This window comes from Anguilla anguilla, chromosome 10 (assembly GCF_013347855.1).
Source record: "Anguilla anguilla isolate fAngAng1 chromosome 10, fAngAng1.pri, whole genome shotgun sequence".
NCBI classification, from domain to species: domain Eukaryota; kingdom Metazoa; phylum Chordata; class Actinopteri; order Anguilliformes; family Anguillidae; genus Anguilla; species Anguilla anguilla.
The window spans coordinates 24,636,094-24,655,265 of NC_049210.1; the positions used below are offsets into that span (position 1 = coordinate 24,636,094).

The 19,172-nt window shown below is 45.3% G+C and overlaps 1 pseudogene; it reads right to left on the reverse strand.

The window, feature by feature from the left end:
• Positions 1 to 19,172, reverse strand: part of LOC118206544 — a 72,902-nt pseudogene that overhangs the window by 36,239 nt on the left and 17,491 nt on the right.

Sequence of the window (19,172 nt, forward strand, 5' to 3'; positions counted from 1 at the left end):
ACAGTGGACTCCAGAATTATTGGCACCCTTGATAAATATGCACAAAAAATGCTAAAAAAAAATGCTAACCTAAAAAATAATTGACATATTGACATAAGCTCTATTTTCCAACATGTGCTTGATCCCTCCGGATCGCTCATTAAAAACTTGCCGGAGGATATTAGAGCTTCACGTCGGCAGCGATTGTGGAAAAGAGGCCGGAGAGGAGGCGTACGACAGGCTATGGAGCAGAGGCAATCGACTGCCCATGCCATCTATGATCCTGAGTAACGAAAGGTCGCTCAGGACTGAGATGAACAAACTCTGACTCCTAACAAGGGCATGCTTTGAGTACCTTGAGTCCTGTATCATGCTTGTCACCGAGACTTGGTTATACCCAGAGATCCCTGACTGTCTTCTCACACATTCGATCTGACAGAAGCGAGCTGTCAGGGAAAAGAAAACAGGGTGGGCTTTGCTTGTACATAAATGACAAGCGGTGCAGACAGCACACAGTCTGGGAGAAAATCTGTAACCCTGATGTAGAACTGTTATGTGTGAGTCTCAGGCCGTTCTATCTACCCAGAGATTTTGGTAATATCCTCATCTGCTCTGTTTATGTACCCCCCAATGGCAATGCCTCGAGGGCTGCGACACAGGTGGCAGACTGTGTTCATGAACAACTACAGCGCACCCCAAACGCCCCGATTTTCATTATGGGAGATCTTAATCACTGCAACTTAAACACTGCATTGCCAGGTTTTGAACAATATATTAAATGTGATACCAGGAAGAATACGACTTTAGGCAAGTTCTATGGTAATGTAAAACATGCATACACAGCCATAGCTAAACCACCCCTGTCTAATTCTGACCATAACACTGTTTACCTGATCCCCACATACAAGACAGCCCTAAAGAGCAGTAAACCCCTGGTTAAATCTATCAATGCATGGACAGATGACAGCATAGAAACACTGAAAGGTTGCTTTCTATGCATAGACTGTACCTTCTCTGGAGAGCTGATCCTGGACAATGCCACAGAACATTACCTAAAATTCTGTGTTGACACTGTGATCCCAAAACAACAAAACTTACATCACAAAGGAGGTGAAGGACTGTATTAACAGAAAAAAGCAGGCATTTAAGACCAATGATCACTTACAACTAAAAAATGTACAAAAGGAGCTGAACCAGAGGCTCAAAGAAGCAAGGGAACACCATAGGGAGGCGATAGAGGAAAACCTGCAGACTATGAACTCTAAAAAACTATGGGACTCGATGAAAACAGGCACCAACATGAAACCCACAAAGAAATCTTTGCATTTTGTAGGTGAACTGGCTAAAGCTAATGAGCTTAATGGTTTTTATAAGCGGTTTGACAATTATGATTTCTCTGCTGAATGTGACATGGTGTTTGATGGTATTGCTATTGATGATGTTGACAGGCCAGAGATTGACCCTAAATCTGTCAACAAGGCCCTTAAGCAAATTAATGTCAACAAGGCCACAGGTCCAGATGGTATCTCTGCTTATGTATTAAGAACATGTGCAGATGAATTGACACCTGCCTGGCGCCTCATCTTCCAGAGGTCCCTACATTCTCACACTGTACCAACACAATGGAAAAAGGCAATCAACACACCTGTCCCTAAGAAACCCTGTCCACAGGAGAATAATGATTTTAGACCCATTGCTCTAACCTCTGTTGTGATGAAGTGTATGGAGAAGCTCATGGTGAGCAAACTAACAGCTGGATGTAGGCCCACAGCTAGATCCCTATCAGTTCGCATATACACACCAGAGAGGCACTGATGATGCAACCAACAGTGTACAAAAGGCCAGCTTACTCATCTGTATTTAGTTATAGTGCCCCTAATGGACATTTAGTCAGGCACATATTTGGCCACTTCCAGGAAGGGGCTTTGTAGTTGTTAGGACCGCAAGAAAGCACATGTTAGTTTTTCTCCATAATGTGTTAATGCTGAATGTGAAGAAGTCACCCCTGTAGCTCCTTTTCTGTTGTGCATTTGATCGTCAGTGTTAAGTTGTGCATACAGTAAAATGTAAGTCATTTTACTTCTTTACATATTGTTTGATGTACAATATATTTGGTGCAACTTAAAGTGGCAATCTCAAAGATTTCCGTTTCGTTCTCTTTGGCGGTACCAATGGCAAGAAGCGGTAATTGCAGGTGTGTTTTTGGACCTTATGAATGACGTTTTAATATAACACGTGTTGTCATAATCATTTTACATCAATCTAATATTGCAGAAGAGGAAGCTATACCTACTAAAAATAATCTGCGAATCTCTTTAAGAGTCAAGACGAGACCTTGTGATAGTTTCAATAAATACGTACATATAGACTACAAAAGATAAAATAAAGAGCATCAATCGGGACATATAAGCCATAGTCTGGGACTTCTCGGAAGCCCAGTAAAAAGGATATAGGCAACATATGGGTGAATTATTTTGTTCTTATTGAAACAAAGGTCTAATGTTAATTTGTTTTTGTCACACAATATATAGGCAACTGTAGCAGCATATCCACTGACTTTTCTCTGCAGTGCAAAAATGATCGTAGATGAAAGGCAAAAGCGCGTCTGTGGAAATTGATCACAATTAATTCTATACCGGGTATGCCTTATGAATAGGCCTACCTGTTAAAGTGATATGTTCATCCACCTTGATTTGCTGTTGGATAATCTTAAGTTTAACCAAGAATATCATTATTGGGTTGTTTACCGAAAATCGGAAAACAACATGGTAAGAAGAAATGTTTGGTAATGTTGATATTTACCCAGTGCTATTTTGTTTTATATAGGAGGTGTGAGCTAAAGGAAGGGGGTGTAGATCATTTGGCTATGTTTGTTCATTATGAGCCACCGTACCTGTATGTGTGTTTATGGCTAGGCCAATCAATGTGCTCTAGTTCCCTCTAGTTTGGTCATGCAAGTAGACTCACTCCACGTCGGCTTTGCTCACACGGGTTTTATATTCTTAATAAACCGGCGGTTTGTTCCAAGTCAGTGTGATCATTGACGCACACACAAACGGACTAATTTCTACAGGGTGTGCAGTCAGAAAAGCCATATCCTCAGTTAGCTCCACTACGTATAAATTTAAAAAACTTATTTTTTTTCACAAATTGGATTAGTATTATATGGCCCTATACTTAAAATACCAACATGATATGAATAAACAGGTGAAACTTCAACATTCTCATGACGTGCCATGCACAGAAACATTGATTGGATAATTAATTTTCGTAAAGTTAATATTAAAGTGACAATCTCGAAGATTTCAGTTTCGTTCTCTATGGCGGTGCCAATGGCGAGAAGCGGTAATTGCAGGTGTGTTTTTGGACCTCACTTCCCATAGATCCAACCCGATCCAACCAGTGTCGCCTGTGTGACGTCAGTCAGTTGGCACGCCAACTATAACACTTACTATTTACTGAATAAAAAACGGTTGTTATAAAAGTAACGTTATGTACATACTCATTCGTTGTCTAACATTAGGCTAACTCAAGATGTCTTTACACTGCCGAGCCGGGTTAAAATGCCGTAGCAAACCTGGGGTAGAATTAGTGATGATCAATTTCTGCAAACGTTCTTTATCCACCTTTTGCCCGGTATGAACATCTTTACACTGCAGAGAAGAATTTGCGGGATTCGCTGTGGCTCGTACAATTATGTATCTTGTGCACAATAAGCAGTCTTTTTCGTGAATGATTGTTGTGTGGTATTTTTGAAACAACTGCCTTGAAAAATGTTACCCCTGGTGTTTCTGGTTTTGCTAGCTAAACTGTTCGAGAATAAAGCTGAGCTGGGTGTTAAATTAGCAATCAGAACAAGAAGAATAAAACAAAAACAAAGGAGATTTCATCAAAAAGGGCATAAAGGCTGAAGGAACATATAAGGAAGCGTAATAAAATAATAACAACGCTAATCCATACTGCCGTATTCTTTTATTTCGTTTTCTTTCTTTACACAGAAATCAGACCCGGCTCTGCTCCACCTATACCCTGCTCTGTGTAAAGACGGCTTTATTCCGATCATTATAATATATTGATGAACTTGACGGCAATGTAAATAACGGTAACGTTAAGGCCAGTTCAGATCAATGATTAGCAACGAGACGAAACAGTTTTAGAATGTTGCAGAGAAAATTGCAGCGGTGTGAACTATTAGTAAATCGGAGCTGTTAGTTGCAGAGCGTCAGAAGCCTTTGCCTAGGGTCTCAAAAGACCAACCTTGTCAAATCACCAAGTGCAGTTTTTAGAACATTTACAATCAAACGTCTTGGAATTTTGCAAGTTGCATCCAGTCTCGTTGCAAATCATTGATCTGAACTAGCCACATTGCAACGTTGCAACAAGGTAGCATTGCATTCGAGAGACGTTTGCGAGGTCGGTACTGGTCAGTGGCATTAGCTAGCGCTTTTTTCTAATTGTTAGCTGATATTAGATTATGTTAATTACATTAGCTAGCTAGCTAGCTAAACCAACGTTACCTGTTATGAGAGATGACTACTGTGCACAACGTTGTCTAAACTAATGTTGCCATTCTTGATACGGTCCGGTAGCTGGCGTTAGCTGTGCAAATAGCTATGTAATTTAGTAGCCTTACATTGTCATCAAATGTAATACGAAATCTGCATCAACAAATAATATGACCTCTCATGTAACACAAAACACTTTTTAGGGTTCCATAACGCCCCCCCCCCCCCCCCCCCCCTTTCTCTGTTATTGTAACGCTAGCAGACACCGGAAAAACAGTAGCCTACACCGCTCACACTGTGCGCCGCTTGTGATTTTTTTTTCCGGAAATGTCGCCACAGACACCCAGTTCTTTAATCATAAATTATTATAATTATAATAATAATAACAATATAAATGAATATAATAATAGGCTCAATCACCATTATGTTACCTAATTCAGCGATATATAGTGACTTAACAAACGTTTATTTTAATGAAAATCTTTGAGATTGCCACTTTAACACTATCTTTATTTGGTTGTGATGTAATGCATAATTACTGTTAGCATCGCGATTAGCATTCTAACATGGAAATTACTGTTTAGTTAGCACTATGTAATATCTAATTGATACCTGTAATCTGTGTATGCTGATATGTTGCTAAGTGCTATTACTTACTATTGTTAAGTACCTTTTGGTTCATGTAAAGCCTTACTTAGCTCATGTTGCATGGCTACCTTATTTACTATTTACGTGTTTAGCTATCCTAGTTCTCTCAGTTACATGTTTATTACATACATGTTGTATTTCCTTTTATTTATTATAGAACTACATACACACACAGATAGAAACCCAATGTACGCTTACAGGCACAGTAACATGGCTATAGAAGATAGCAACCAAGAAATTATTGAGTGGTGATGTGGGTGTAAAGGACTTCAATAAATCTCCTGAACAGCGGATATCTTGTATCTTGCTTTGTTCTAATCAGACAACCTGTGGAGCTTACTACTGGTCAGAAACCAGCACCTAAATTTAATACATTTACATGGTCCTTCGAATTCTAACCCTATTTTACAAACAGTATAGTACACTTAGTGACTAAACACCGTGAGAATCCTAGGGCCTATGCTAGACTGTTGTTTGTAGACTTCATTTCAGCCTTTAATACCCTGCAGCCTCATGTTCTCCTGAAAACACTGCAGCAGATGAATGTCAACCCCTTCATTATTAAGTGGTACCACTCATTTCTGACCAACCGCATCCAGCAGGTCAGGGTGAACAGGACCTTGTCTGAACCCTTGACCATCAGCACCGGTGCCCCTCAGGGGTGCGTTAGTTCCCCAGTCCTGTTCACCCTGTACACCAATGAATGCACATGCAGCTAACAATTACATGATTAAGTTTTCTGATGACACAGCTATCCTGGGGCTCATGTCTGACACATCAGATACAGTTGTATACAAACATGAGATTCAGAACTTTGTCCAGCGGAGCGACCAACACTTCCTCACCCTCAAAATTAAGAAAACAGAGGAGATGATGTTCGACCCCAAATCCATTGGAGACCACTCACCAGTGGTTATCCATGACCAGAACATAGCCCAGGTTGACTCTTACAGATACCTGGGCATACACATCGACAACAAACTGACATGGAGTGTTCAGGTAGAAAATGTCTGCACTAGACTCCAACAGCGGCTACACTTCCTTCGTAGGCTGAGGGTCTTTGGTGTCAACTAGAAAGTGTTGCTTCTTTTCTACCATGCTGTAGTTGAGAGCATCCTGCGGTATGGCATCTCAGCCTAGTTCGGAAACCTCAGTGTACAGTTGAAAGCCCAGATTACCTGGCTAACACAGAGAGCCATAAAAATCATGGGAGTCAGGCAGCATCCCACACTCCAGGCTGTCTTTGATGAAACAATCAGACAGGCCCAAAAAATTATTTCAGACCCCACCCATGTCCTCCACCCTGAGTACCAGCTTCTTCCCTCAGGCAGACACTTCCCCCAGTGCAGGCTCAACCGCTTTAAGAACTCCTTTGTCCCCCTGTCCATCAAAGCCCTAAATGGCAAGTTAGCCAGAAGCTAACCCCTGTAACGCTGCTTTTAATTTATTGTAAGGGATAGTTACAACAAGTCCCATGAGCTCAACTGATACACTGGATAAATCCAGTGACTGCTGTGAAAGTGCAGCTGACAACTTGGGAAAGACCATGTGACGGCGAGGAAAGACAGCTGACAGGAGGGAAAGACCCCAACGGGGCTGTCACGGACTAGCTATTCATGACGGCAGGCTCCGTCACTTTGATAGGTGCATAGGAGTCACCCCTCATGGCTACGAAAAATCCAAGAAGGAAAATACCCCCTGAGTCTGCGAGAGCGGGGGCAGAAGAAGACTCATCGGCTGACAACCCAGTAACCGACCTTGGCATGAACTTGACAACGAATCAGATAATCGGCACAGCACCTGAACATCAGCTTCTGGACAACTGCTCCGAATATGTAGCTGTGGTTGGTCCAAGATAACATCTCTCAGAGGCCTAAGAATACATCAAGGCCGAAAGCAGTGCTTGAAGGAACTGAGGCCGGGACCTCGCATTGATCATTATCTCTTGAGTCAGTCGAGTGAAGCACAGCAGCAGGACACAACCCAAAGTCTGCTGAGCATCAATACCCCATTGGCCGATGAGATTAATTCAAGCACATATGATCTGGAACCCAGACAGATGCAGCCTGCTACAGAGAAGAAGATGCAAGGCCACAAACCGCAAGTGAAGTGGCCGAAGTCCAGCAACAAAGATGAGTGGACAACAGTCAATACGGACCTGGGTTCTGGATGGGCTGCGGGGATCAGCAGAGAAGAAGCTGGAAAGAATGAGTGACCTGATCTACAGCTACGGGGTAGAAAGGTTTGGTACAAAAGAAGCAGGGAAGAAAGCAACAACACCCCCTCTAAAGTCTAGAAGGCAACATGAAATTGAACGCCTTGTTAGGGAGAGAAGGAACTTGAAGAAACAGTGGAGGAAGGCATCACTGGAGGGGAGAGTGGGAATCAATCTCTTACAAAAGGACATAAAAGATCACCTGGCAACACTGCGGAGGGCAGAAAACCTCAGAATTCGACGCAAGAAGAAGAAGGCATGAACATCTTTCTACCAGGATCCCTTTAGATTTGTGAAAGGACTCTTCACAAAATAAAAATCTGGATCACTTAAAATGTCGAAGAGGGATCTTGAGGACCACTTGAAAACCACACACACCGATGATCAGAGACAGGAGCAGAGAGTCATACCTCCAGGTATGCCATCCATCCCTCAACCAGAACACCAGCTGAATGACAGCCCTCCAAGATGGAGCGAGGATGGCTTCAGCTCCAGGACCAAACAGAGTTCCATACAGGCTGTATAAGAACACTCCAGATGTCCTGAGATTTCTCTGGAAACAAATGAAGGTGGCATGGAAGAAACAAACTATCCCAAAAGTATGGCATTGGGGGGTATTAATCCCTAAGGAAAAGGATGCCTGAAACATCGAACAATTCCGGCAAATCAATCTCTTGAATGTTGAAGGAAAGATCTTCTTTAGCATCATTGCTCAAAGGATGACAACTTACCTGAAACAGAACAATCTGATTGACATGTCGGTGCAGAAAGCCGGTATACCAGGCTCTCCAGGATGCTTAGAACATACAAGCATGATATGACACCAGATTCAAGCCGCAAAAAAGGAAGGAAGAAATCTGCATGTCTTATTCCTTGACCTAGCTAATGCTTTTGGATCCATCTCACACTCCCTCCTCTGGACAGCCTTTGATTTCTTCCATGTGCTAATGACCATGACAAACCTGGTCAGAAACTACTTCCAAGATCTGCAGTTCTGTCTCACAACAACAGAGTACACTACAGCATGGCAATCTTTGGAAGTAGGAATAATGGTAGGCTGCACCATCTCCCCTCTACCTTCACCATGGCAATGGAACTAATCATCCAAGCATCCAGACGGGTTGTAGGAGAAGAACGCCTGAAGTCTGGAGAGCGACTACCTCCCATTCGTGCTTACATGGACGACAGGACCACCCTGACTTCAACTGTCGCATGTACAAAGCGACTGCTGGAAAAGCTTCAGTCAAACATAAAGTGGGCATAAATGAGGTTTAAACCCAGCAAATCCAGGAGCATATCTATTGTTAAAGGGAAACTTACAGACCAGAGATTCCACATCGACGACATACCCATTCCAAAGGTGTCGGAAGTGCCTGTCAAGAGCTTGGGGCGGTGGTACAATGCAAGCCTCAAAGACACAGACCAGAGCATCCAGATCAGGGAAGAAACCATCAAAGGACTAGTCAGCATAGACAAGACCTTACTCCCTGGCTAGCTGAAACTGTGGTGCCTGCAGTTTGGACTGCTTCCACGTCTGATGTGGCCTCTGACAGTCTATGAGATTCCCATCACCAAAGTTGAGAAGATGAAGAGGACAATCAACTCCTACATAAAGAATGGCTTGGACTTCCGCGTTGCCTCAGCAGTATCGGCTTGTATGGGAATAGTGCATTGGAACTGCCTGTCTCTAGCCTCACTGAAGAATACAAGTGCACCAAGGTGAGGCTGGACATGACCCTAGTTGAGTCTCAAGACATTGGGATACGAGCAACTGCTCCCAGGCTGACAACTGGGAGGAAGTGGACCCCGTCTGAGGCTGTAAAGCAAGCAAAATCTGCTCTCAGGCACGGAGACATTGTAGGTCAGGTGCAGCATGGGAGAGGTGGTTTTGGTCTCGTGACAAGTCGTCCCACTTGGCACAAAGCAACATCAGCCCAGCGATGAAAGCTGGTAGTTGCTGAGGTCCGCCAGCAAAAGGAGGCAACGCGAGGTGCAAGGGCAGTCTCACAGGTCAAACAGGGCCAATGGACAACATGGGAAAACCTGGAGCACCGCAAACTCACCTGGAAGGATCTGTGGGAGATGGAAGCAGGCAGAATTAGCTTCATCATCAGAGCTACCTATGATGTGCTTCCCACTCCCAAGAACCTAAAACAGTGGTTTGGAGAAGATCCATCATGTCCGCTCTGAAAAACACCAGCAACTCTAAGGCACATCCTTACCAGCTGCAAAACCAGTCTTTCCCAAGGTCGCTATACCTGGAGACACAATCAGGTTCTCCGGCAACTGGCAAGTATCATAGAGCAAAGGAGAACTGTTCCCAACGCCCTGTCTCCCCAAACAACTGGCTTCTCTAACACCACTGCCTTCGTACCAGCAGGACAACTCCCAAAGCTTCCAACTACAAGGAGAGAATCAAGCCTGCTGGACACAGCCCGTGACTGGAAGATGCAGGTGGATCTAGACCAGAAGCTCATCTTTCTGCCAGAGATCATGACAACAAATCTCAGGCTGGACCTGGTCTTGTGGTCTACCTCACAGAGATCCATATGCATTGTGGAGCTAACTGTGCCTTGGGAGGCTGCAGTGGATGAAGCGTATGAACGGATAAGGTTGAAATACGCCCACATAGGCAGCTGGAGCAGTGCAGCGGGGCTGGAGAGCACGAGTGTTCCCAGTGGAGGTTGGTTGCAGAGGTTCTGTGGCCAAATCAATCACCAGGCTCCTGAAAGAGATGGGAGTTTGAGGGCGGGCCCTACGGAAAGCCACCAGGTCATTGTCGGAGGCTGCCGAGTGTAGCAGCAACTGGCTTTGGTTGAAGAGAAAGGACCCAATCTGGGCTGCAAAGTGACCATCAACCTATAGGAAGGGGTAAAAGCAGAGAGGGGCACACCTGGTACGCCAGATGTCGCCGTTGAGCCCTCTGGAGGTGTCGTGGGCTTATCAACGAAACACCAGAGAAGGAGGTTGCCCACCTGATGACCCCAATGAAGTGATTACCCCTACCGCCACTCAAGAAGTCAAGGGAGTGCTGGTTATTGTAAGGGATAGTTACAACAAGTCCTATGAGCTCAACCTAAATTTAAATTTAAATTGTAACTGTACACATGTATACTTTATGATGACGTTATGTTGATGAGGCTGCTTTACTCTTATTGCACATATTATATACACCATTATGATGACTACAGGGGTGTTGTACAATGGGCAGTGTGCAATTTGTTGGTTGATGTCAATCTGTGTATGTACTGTAGATATTGTGTGTGTGTATGTGTATGGGTGACAGCCTGTGTATGTACCGTATGTATGCACTATGTTATTCGTATTTTAACAACAGATACTGTATGTGTTCAAGACAAATTTCTTTCCGGAAAATAAAGTCTCTTATCTTATTAATGATTCATTGTAATCAACCAAAGTCTTACATTTTTTAAATAAATAAAAATATTTCCCCAAAAAACAGGTTCCACAATTATTGGCACCCCTGGTTTAATACCAAAAATAGAGGATTGTGCTTGTACTGGGCAGCTCCCAGGTGTGAATGTGTATGAGTGTGAAGCAGAGTGTTCCTGCAAAAGAGCATCCATGCTCAGCGAACCTACCCTGGGTAAATAAAGGTTAAATAAAAAAAGTAAAATAAATAAAATAACTTTTCAGAATCATTGATATCTTTGGATTTGCACTTATGGACCCCCCTCTTCAGTTCAGACCACAGGTTTTTGATGGAATTTAAGTCTGGAGACTGAGATGGCCATTGGAAAACATGGATGTTGATTCCACTTAAGCATTTCTGTTTAGATTTTGATGTATGCTTGGAGTCATTGTCCTGCTGGACAATTTACCTATGACTAAGTCCTAGCTTCTTAGCATCTCCAATCCATCTCCAGCGAGCTCCTTCCCTATCTGTCTTCCATTGTTAATTCCTCTCTCTCCTCTGGTCATGTTCCCTCTGTTTTTAAGATGGCTCGTGTTACCCCACTACTCAAAAAACCCACCTTAGACCCCTCCGATGTAACAAATTATCGACCCGTATCCCTTCTACCCTTCTGTCCAAAACCCTTGAACGAGCAGTTCTTAAACAATTAACCTCTTTTCTCCATCAGAACAACCTGCTAGACCCTCACCAGTCTGGCTTCCGATCTGGGCACTCAACAGAGACTGCACTCCTAGCTGTGACGGAGGCACTTGCCACTGCAAGAGCCTCACGCCTTTCCTCTGTCCTGATCCTTCTTGACCTGTCTGCAGCTTTTGACACGGTCAACCATAAAATACTCCTCTCCACCTTGGCTGGGATGGGAATTGCCGGGACTGCCCTGTCTTGGTTCGCTTCCTATCTTGCAGATAGGACCTACCAGGTCACCTGGAAGGGGTCTGCCTCTGCTTCTCATCCACTTATTACGGGAGTGCCGCAGGGATCTGTATTGGGTCCTTTGCTGTTCTCCTTATACACCAGATCTCTTGGTTCAGTCATTAATTCACATGGTTTTTCCTATCATTGTTATGCAGATGACACACAACTCTTCTTTTCTTTCCCCCCCTCGGCCACACAGGTCAATGATAAGATCTCTTCCTGCCTGGCTGACATCTCCACCTGGATGGCCAGCCACCATCTGAAGCTCAACCTCAACAAAACTGAGCTGCTCTTCTTCCCGTACAAGACCTCCTTGCTTCGTGAACTCTCAATCACGGTTGATGGCACCACAGTGACTGCCTCTCACTCCGCCAAGAGCTTGGGGGTGGTCCTGGATGACCAACTGGACCTCAAGGAGCACATCAAGGCAACATCAAGGTCCTGCAGATTCCTCCTATACAACATCAGGAGGATTCGACCATACCTGACGACGCACTCCACCCAGCTGCTTGTCCAGGCTACGGTGACCTCTCGCCTTGATTACTGCAACTCTCTCCTTGCAAACCTGCCAGCTTGTGCCATACAGCCACTACAGATGATTCAGAATGCCGCTGCCCGGCTCATCTACAACCTCCCCAAATTCTCCCACGTCACTCCTCTGCTGCGATCACTTCACTGGCTACCGGTCGCTGCCAGGATCCAATTCAAAGCCCTGACCCTTGCCTACACTGCCGCCAACAGGACAGCCCCCATCTACTTGCAGGACATGACTCAATTCTATGTGCCTGCTCGACCACTCCGCTCTGCGGCAGCAGGGCGTCTTGTAACCCCTCCCACCCGCCCAAAGGGATCACAGAGCTTCTCCACCCTAGCTCCCCAGTGGTGGAACGAACTCCCCTTCCCTCTCCGAACCTCCCCCTCACTATCCATCTTCCGCCGTGGCCTGAAGACTCATCTCTTCAGACTATACCTAGAATAACCACCACCACGCCGTATATATATTAAAAAAAATAAATAAATAAAAAAAAACCTTTTTCCTGTCACTTGTTACATGTTGCCCCATCCCTGAACTTCTTGGTAAATTGTATTTGTCCTAATACTGTAGCTTATTCTTCTGCCTAGTTTGGCTTTGCAGATGTTAGACCAGGATAGTGTTCATTGTTCTCGGCTAGAAATAGCTGTACAAAATAAGTAATTGTACCTTACTGAACCCGTGTTCAGCAGTTGTCTACGATCATGAAAATGCACTTTTGTACGTCGCTTTGGATAAAAGCGTCTGCCAAATGAATGTAATGTAATGTAATGTTAGCAGAGACAACCAAACTTTCTGCCAGAATGTCCTGGTACTTTGTTGATTTCATTGTGCCATTGATCTAAAATAGTGCCCCAAGACCACTTCCAGCAAAACATCTCCAAACTATCAACCTCCATATGTGACAGTAGGTATGAGGTGCTTCTCCTGTATGCATTCCTCTTTTGCCGCCAAACTGTCACAGTGCGGTGGAGGGTTAGGACCCAAATGCAGAGGGGGAAAAACTCAAAATCCAAAAAAAGGTAAGAACAAAAGATTTCAGTAAACAAAAGGGGAACAAAGGGAACAAAATGCCTCGCAGGGCAACTTCAGGAAAAACTTCAGAAACATAGAACAAAGAAAATCCAAAAAGCACGTGGAAACAGAACAGGGCAGGAACATGAGCAGAAACACAACCAAACCACCAAGGATCCAGCACTGAGTTCAGGAGACGGGAAACTTAAATAGGCCACGACAGACGAGACACAGGAGGGCACAATGAACAATCAGGCCACAGAGAGGGAAGGGAAAACAAGACAACCAGCAAACAATAATTGGATAATAGAAAACAATAATACAATTAAACAGGACACAAAACAGAAGTGCCGCCATCTGGCGGCCCAACAAGGAAACACAGACAGGAAAACACAGAACCATGACAGTACCCCCCCTCCCCCAAAGGACGGCTCCTGACGTCCCAGGAGGCCGACCCGGGGAGGGAGTGAACAGAGGGTGGGAGCTGGAGACAGGACACAGGACTGGACTCAGGAACGGAACAGGACTCAGGATTGGACTCAGGAGCGGAACTGGACTCAGGACTGGACTCAGGAACGGAACTGGACTCAGGACTGGAACAGGACTCAGGACTGGAACAGGGACAGGAACTGGACTCAGGACTGGGACTGGGACAGGAACTGGACTCAGGACTGGGACAGGAACTGGACTGCACTCAGACAGGAACAGGACTGGACTCAGACAGGAACAGGAGACTTGGACGGGACTAAGACACAACAGAAACCTGGACTGGACTAAGACACGACAGAAACAAACTGACACCGACACAGGAACACCGGGAGACCTACAAGGACAGACAAAGGGACAAGCAGGCGGGGAGGCACACGGCAAGACCTACAGACATACTGAGGGACAGACAGAGAGGGAAGGAGAGGGGTGAACTCTGACACAAAACCTGACAAATGGGCAGATATGACAAAAAACAGGCAGACTGACACACCGACAGACAGGCAGACAGGCGGGAGAACAGATTGGCCGACGGCCTGGGGGGCAGACAAACAGGCCAACGTACTGGCTGACACACATGCGGGCAAACAGGCAGACAGGCAAGTGGGCAGACAAATAGACAAGGGAGCAGGTGCACAGACAGACCCACGGTGAGGAACATGGATAGGGCGAGGTCTCTGGGCACTGGGTAGGGGCAGCGATGGCTTGGCCACACTAGGGGGCGCGAGAACACTAGGGGGAGCACGGACACTAGGGGGCAAGGCGTGGACACTAGGGGGAGCGAGAACACTAGGGGAAGAACGGACACTGGGGGGAGCGAGAACACTAGGGGGGGCGCGGACACTAGGGAGCAAGGCGCGGACACTAGGGGGCAAGGCAGGTGGCTTCGCCTGCGGGACAACAGACGGAGCAGGCGGCCCCTCCAGGGCTCTGGACGGCTCTGGAGGCCTCTCCGGGGCTCGAGGCGCGGGCGAAGCACGAACATCGGGTGTAGCAGGCGGCAGTGGCCCCTGCGGAACAACGGGCGGGGCAGGCGGCCCCTGCGGAACAACGGGCGGAGCAGGCGGAACCTGTGGAACAACGGGCGGAGCAGGCGGCTGTGGCCCCTGCGGGACGACGGGCGGTGCAGGCGGCCCCTGCGGAACAACGGGCAGAGCAGGCGACCCCTGTGGAACAACGGGCGGGGCAGGCGGACCCTGCGGAACAACGGGCGGAGCAGGCGGACCCTGCGGAACAACGGGCAGAGCAGGCGGCTGTGGCCCCTGCGGGACGACGGGCTCCGGTGCGCTGGGCTGGGAGTACCTCTTCGCCAGAGGGGGCATATCCGCGGCCCCCCGGAGATACTCCTCCCAGTGGAGTGCCGTTGCAAGCAGGACCTCAAAGTCACAACACCCCTCCAGGCCAGAGTACATTAGCCCGCCGTGGAGGGGGTCCCTTATGTTGTCCCTGAACAACTGGCACACTATAGGCTGGGGCAGGTCCGCCTGTGCGGCTACAGCGCGGAACTCCCTCGTGAAGTCCAAAAGTGGGCGCGGCCCCTGGCAAGTGTCAAAGAGTCTGTCCGCCCACTGTCTACTGGACAGGGGAGCCTGTCCAACATCAGGACTTGGCCCGGAGGTCCCCCCAGCCAGCACCGGCTTGCTCCACACCGGTGGCATGGCTAAAAAGCAAAACCCTGAAACGGGAAAGGGGGGGGGAAGAGAAAAAAAAAAAAAAAACTCCGCTGGGTCCAGAAGTGTCCTAACCCTCCACCGCACCTTCTGTCACGGTGCGGTGGAGGGTTAGGACCCAAATGCGGAGGGGGAAAAACTCAAACTCCAAAAAAAAGGTAAGAACAAAAGACTTTACTAAACAAAAGGGGAACAAAGGGAACAAAAGGCCTTGCAGGGCAACTCTTCAAAAATAAAGGAAAACTTCAGAAACATAGAACAAAGAAAATCCAAAAATCCAAAAAGCACGTGGAAACAGAACAGGGCAGGAACATGATCAGAAACACAACCAAACAACCAACAAACCAACAAGGATCCAGCACTGAGTTCAGGAGACGGGAAACTTAAATAGGCCACGACACAGACGAGACACAGGATGGCACAATGAAAACAAGACAACCAGAAAACAATAATTGGATAATAGAAAACAATAATACAATTAAACAGGACACAAAACAGAAGTGCCGCCATCTGGCGGCCCAACAAGGAAACACAGACAGGAAAACACAGAACCATGACACAAACATGTCGATGGTGTGTATGGCCAAAACGTTTTTTTGGTCTCATCTGACAATAGCACTCTGGCAAGCTCCAGATTCTTGGTTTTGTTTATTGTGCTCAGTAAGGGCTGTCTTCGTGCCACCCTTCCAAAGAGTTAGCTGGTATGGAGGTACCATTTTATGTTTTTTTTAGACTTGTTGACCGCAAGAAACAAACCAGTCTCTGCAATTCTTAAACAGTGATCCTTAGGTTATTAATGGCCTCCCTCACCATCTTCCTCACCGTCCGTGGGGACACCATGCACTTGCTTCCTCTTCCTGGCTAATTTGCAACCATTCCATAAGTTTTACACCTTTTTATTATTGCCCTTACAGTGCTAAATGGTAACCGTTTATGTCTTTTTTTGTACCCATTACCAGACTTGTAACGGTAAATTACTATCGGTCTCTTCTGAATTTACAGTTATTTGGCTTTTCCAATGCTGATGGATGACAAAGGGATTTTGTATGCTTGTTACTTCATTTTTATTCTCTAGTGAAACTGGAAGTGATGGAATGACACAATATAGTTCCTTTAGACTGAGATGAACTAAATTAAGTAAAATTGTATTGCCAATTTCATGTTGTTTGATTTTACTTAATTTTACTTAATAAATAATTGTTAGGGGTGCCAATAATTATTGCACCTATGGTTTTCAGAAAAAAATAGATTACTTAATAAAAAAACTTTGAGGCATGAGAGTAAATGTATTGAAATAAAAGTATATAGTTTTCCCATATGTTTGACCATACCATATAGATTATTGTCATGGTTCTGTATTTTCTGTTTCTGTTTTTCCCCTTTTGGCCGACAGATGGCGGCACTTCAGTTTTGTGTTTCGGTTCGTTCTCCCTCCCTCAGTTATTTGTATTATTGGTTTTCATTATTCTATTATTGTTCCCACCTGTGTCTTGTTATCCCCTCCCTTTCTGGTTTGATTGTTCTTTGAGTTCACCTGTGTCTTGTTACCCTTGTCAATTTAAGTTCTTTGTTTCCTGACTCGGGTGCTGGTTCCTTGCGTTTCATGTGTTTGTTTCTGACTGTATGTATCTGCCCGCTTTGGTCCTGCTTGTGTGTTTCTGACTGTTTCCGCCTGTGTATTTTTGCCTGTTCGTTCCTGCCTGGTTTCTGTCCTGCCCGTGTTCTGCTCTGTGTGTGTTTTGAATTTTGAGTTTTCTGTTTTGTGTTTTTTTTTTTGGAAGTGCCCTGCGTGGCCTTTTGGTTTCCTGGTTTTTGTTCCCTGTTGTGTAAGTAAAGTCTTTGTTAATTTTCCATTTTTGAGTTTGTGTTTTTTTTTTTTACTCTGCGTTTGGGTCCCACCTACCTGTTCCGTGACAGATTAGTATGTGTCATTTATTATATGCAGCGTTTTTTCTTCATTTTTATTAAGGGTGCCAATAATTCTGGAGCCCACTGTATGTCCCAAACCTTTTGGTGCCCTGAAATGGGGGACTAAGCATGTACTCTAATTTCTACATGGTGGACTAAAATGTATAAAAATACCCTTACACTTTACCCAAATCTGAATTGTTTGTTTAGAAATCTAAAATTATGGCGTGCAGAGCCAAATGACACTAGTAACATTACATCACAATATTTTGTCATAACACTCAAAAATGTATATGACAAAACACTGTGTTGACAAAGTCTAAATTTCTTATAATGACTTATGACACATAATAACACAAGTCATACAGTACTTATGACATTGTTAGGAAGGCATTATAAGTGAAGTGTCAAATAAATTGTTACCAAAATATCATTTCATAAAAGCTAAGAAACTACACTTTAACAACTTGAATTGTTTAATTACGGAGTACAGAGCCAAATCCAGGAAAAATATGGCTTTTCTCCAAACATCACTCACTGTAATTTACACAAACCTTATGTATATTTACGCATACTTTATTTTTTTCACATGGGATTACTTCTTCCTCCTTTACTTTTCTCTTCCTGCTTCTTTCAAAAACAAAAAAAAAAAGCCAAGCAACCTCCTCTCCCTCTGTCTCTCTCAGTTCCTCTAGGATCTCATCTCTGCTGCAGATCTGAACAGGCAAAGCATCATCCCGTACCTTTACATACACATGGATATGCTATGGAATCTTCCATATTGCAGGGGTGTGGGCAGGGCAGGAGGTTAGGGTATGGGCGGAGCAGTGGGAACTCACCGAGCTGGAAGGGACCCCCAGGTTGCCCTCGATGTAGGTTTCAGTCTTCGGCTCCACAGCCAGCTCGGCCTCCAAGATCTTCCCTACGGGCATGTCCTCGTTAGCGCTGCAGCCAAAGTCCACCTCGCTAACACCTCGGTCCTTCCCCCGCTGCCTCTCCTCCTGCACCGCTGCGGTAAACAAGACTGGTTCCGGTCACTACCGCTTCTTTTGAATCACTGTGATTAACCAGACTGATTCTGGTCACTACCACTCCTTCTGAACCACTGTGGTTAACAATATTGGTCATGGTTACTGGTTATGGCTGGTCTTTAAACACGCCCACAACATGCATATTCATGCCCTTCCCTTCTGCATATATATGACATCATCAACAGTTTGTTCTACTGACCCATGCTGTTTGTTTACACAAATGCTATCACCTGCACACTGCTGGCTTACACAATCTACAGCCACAATATAACTGGCTTTCATTTGCATCATCAAACATGCTACAGCCTTCATACTGCAGACTGTTAACATCAGTGTAAACTTTTGTAACCTTTTAATTACTTTAAAGATTAAATTCTTACATGAAAATGGTAGAACAAATTACTCAAGTTATGTAAATTATGGCAAAGAATGAAAACCCACTGATTTTGTCCATCCATCCATCTATCCATCATCTATACCTGCTTATCCTGGTTCGGGTCGCAGGGGGTGCTGGAGCCTATCCCAGTGTGCATTGTGTGAGAGGCAGGAATACACCCTGGACAGGTCACAAATCTATCGCAGAGCTGATTCTGTTCAATTTAGCTGAATATAAAACTAAGATTAAGTCCTTTAACTGAGAATCCAGGCGACGCGGTGGTGCAGTGGGTAGCACTGTCGCCTCACAGCAAGACGGTTGTGGGTTCGATCTCGTCTTGGGGCCTTTCTGTGTGCAGCTTGCATGTTCTCCACGTGGGTTTCCTCCGGGTACTCTGGTTTCCTCTGACAGTGCAAAGACATGCAGGTATGCCGATTGGAGACTCTAATTTCCCATT